Raw genomic sequence first — 3321 nt, 5'->3', positions numbered from 1 at the left:
AAAAACATACACACATGGAACAAAGAAAACAAGATAAGGGGAAAAGTCCCAACTAAATATACCTTGCTTCACTTTCCTATAGATCTCTTGCTTGAGTGTACAACAATTTAAGCCTTCTGAATGAGGTATCCCAGCCTTCTTAACCACTTCAGGAGCTCTATGGAAGTCACAAAAAAACAAGTTCAAACACTCTAGTCAAGCAAGATCAAACAGTCTTTAATTACTCAACTTACATACAAATTCATTTGAGTTCTAAATGAAGCTATGACTAAGAAACCATCTAGAATTATTAACTTCGGATAACTCTAATTATACTAAAACTGAAAAAAAAAATAGAATAAATTCCATTAAACCACGACAATGATTTATTCGAGTGTGATCAACTTTACTCTTACCTGCTCGTGAAAAAGGCATTTTGGTTTCAATTTATATAACTTCAACTGAAAAAACTAATAAACAATGATGTGGGAAAGAGAATATACTTGTCTTTGTAGGAATTATAATTCTAACTATTGTTTGATTGGATGTTTAAGTTTCTATTTTTCTGAGTTGTGTAAGATTTGGCAAGAAAATTCTAGTGTTTGTTTCTATGAATTACAATGAAAAATGTACATGTTTACGTAATATTGGGAATCCAATTAGTGGTACCAGTTTGACTATCGTACATGCATAAAGCACCTAAGATCAAATTTTTAATTACTCTAAATAGTTATCATTCTAATTTCTTTCAAAATTGAAAGCAGAAGCCGTTAAAGTAGATGATTTTTCTTTTTTCATGTGATTTGGTATTAGAGGTACTAGTCAGACTTACCTTTTCTTTATTATCGTTCTGATATGGAATTTGGGTGAGATAGATGAAAGAAACAAGGAGGGCTAGCAAGAAATAGAAAGAAAGAGAAAGAGGAGGGGAAGACTGGACAAAACAGAAAGGAAAGGTTTAAGAAAAAGAGGAGACATGTGTGGTCAAAGAACATGTGCAATGAACTTCTCTAATTAGAATTTGATCTACTTTTAGCTGCACAGAATACAACAACCTACCTTTATGGACAACTACCAAAAGGTATGAACTAACAATAGTTGAATAACTAACTTAGGACATCCTTGTTTTATTTATATTTAAATATCATATTGTGCAATTATAAAGGGATCACTACAAGAGGTTACCATTCGAAATCAGACCTTTCTTATGGCCAAAAAGAGGTTGAAAATCACTTCATCAAACCACCAAAATCAGGTTTCATTGTTTCAAAAGCTTAAGNAACACAGAAACAAACATAAGGAAGTATAAATGCATTGAACTAAGCTAGAACAATGAAGCTTAGCATGATTAACTAAGGACAACTATTTAATAAAGTGACAACTAAGGACACCATGACTAACACAGGGGTAAACCAAAAAAAAAACCTTTATGTTATGTTTGGCCTTGTAATATTTGGTGACTACTTGTACATGTATGTCAAATTCACATTTTAAGTATTTTGCTTTTTTTTTAATACTGTCACTGGATTGGATACCATACAATCTTTAGACACTAACAAAGGAGCATTCAGCTTAAGGGGGAACATATTTTGATTGGTTCCTCCAGTATGATTAACTATCAAGATACTTGGTGATCTCTACAAAAATTATAATGAAATACTAATTGATATTAACTATTTTGTATAAAAATGTTTGTATTGTTATACAAACTCCCATGCTTCTTACACCAAATAGGTAAATAGAAGTATTTATGATCATAAAGCCCCAAATACACCACATCACAACATAAAACATCTCTTACTGGTAAAAGGTATAAGAAGAATGGTGAAATTGAGGTTGGCTATTTATTTCCAAATCTGGAACCGATTTTAGGCAAATTTAATACTCTTTTTTTTAGGATAAAATCTTTTAAATATCCATCAATTCTTTGAGAACAATCTCAGTCAATTGTCATTCACTCTGCCAAATGCATATAAACATTAACAAACACTTCATACTTCCATATCCCTCTTTCACCTAACTATTAGACTAATGTGCTACTGTGCTTCTATAGAATGCCAAAAACATTTATTCTTATATTGAGAATCTAACCACATATATGATAGTTTCAAAGTGTAAAATGTAACCTCCATAACAATTCATGGATGAAAACATTAGTAAGCACTATAAATCCAGATAAAGTATTCAAATAAAGGTAAGGAAATAGGCACACCTTGACAAACAATAGGCAAAGGCCAGAACCGTTGANAATGATCTCACAAAATTCAGAAGTCGGTCCTTAACAACCTGACCAGGTTCTGAAGGTAGAATTAATGGCTCCAATGCTCTACATTAGTGAATAAGTCAGCACACGAAAAGTAGAGCATCAAAGAAAGATATAACAAATTCAAAATCCGATAAAGTTATTATCATAACAGAGAACTGCAAATAAGTATTGCTTTAGTCCATAACAGTAATGGCCGAAGGTAAGAAGTTACTATATGGTGAGTGGTACTTTTCCTCCAACTATTATCACTCTCTACAATATCAGAGTTAGGTATCAATTGCTATACCATTAAAAAAATATTTCCCTAACAAACAAGTGCCCTCAAAACTCTCTCATCCACCCACAACTAGTGGCTGACAAAGCAATCTACACCAGAAAAGTAACTTTATTTTGGTGGTTTGACACTCAATTTCGCATAGAAGTGGTTCAAANTCGNTACTGGNCTTTTAGGAAACTTTGTTTACTGATTTTAGATGTGTCAAAACTCTTAAATGAGTTAAAAACCACTTGCAACACAGATTCACTACTTAATTCCCAATTCTAACTTAAAATGTGATGGTATAGACAACATTTCTGCACTTAGGCCAAATTATCACTAATTTAACTTTGTTAGCAGCCTTTAAGAATTATTTTAGACTTATTGAAACTGTCAAACAACATAGAAAGCTTACCATTCCAAATCAGACCTTTCTTATGGCCAAAAATGTTGAAAATTACTCCATCACACCACCAAAAGGAGGTTTCATTGTTTCAAAATTTATCAACACTGAAACAAACATAAGGAAGTATAAGAAAAGAGAGGCTAGGTTTATTGGTTTTAGAAAAATATGGGTAAGGGTTGATGATTCCTTATAGATATCTAAATCTATAAGTTATTCTTTCCCTTCATATCTTAAGTATTTTTATTAATTCATTTATAATCAAAAAGGAAAATGAGTAAGGGTTGATGATTCCTTATAGATATCTAAATCTGTGTGTTAATAGTAATATTGAAAGGTGATGTACAGATGAGATTGAGGTTGATGATGAGTAAAGGTGAGTTGAAAAGGTGGTGAAATTTTGGTCAAGTGAAGATA

This window comes from Vigna radiata, chromosome 8 (genome assembly GCF_000741045.1).
Source record: "Vigna radiata var. radiata cultivar VC1973A chromosome 8, Vradiata_ver6, whole genome shotgun sequence".
NCBI classification, from domain to species: domain Eukaryota; kingdom Viridiplantae; phylum Streptophyta; class Magnoliopsida; order Fabales; family Fabaceae; genus Vigna; species Vigna radiata.
This window is presented reverse-complemented; position numbering follows the sequence as displayed.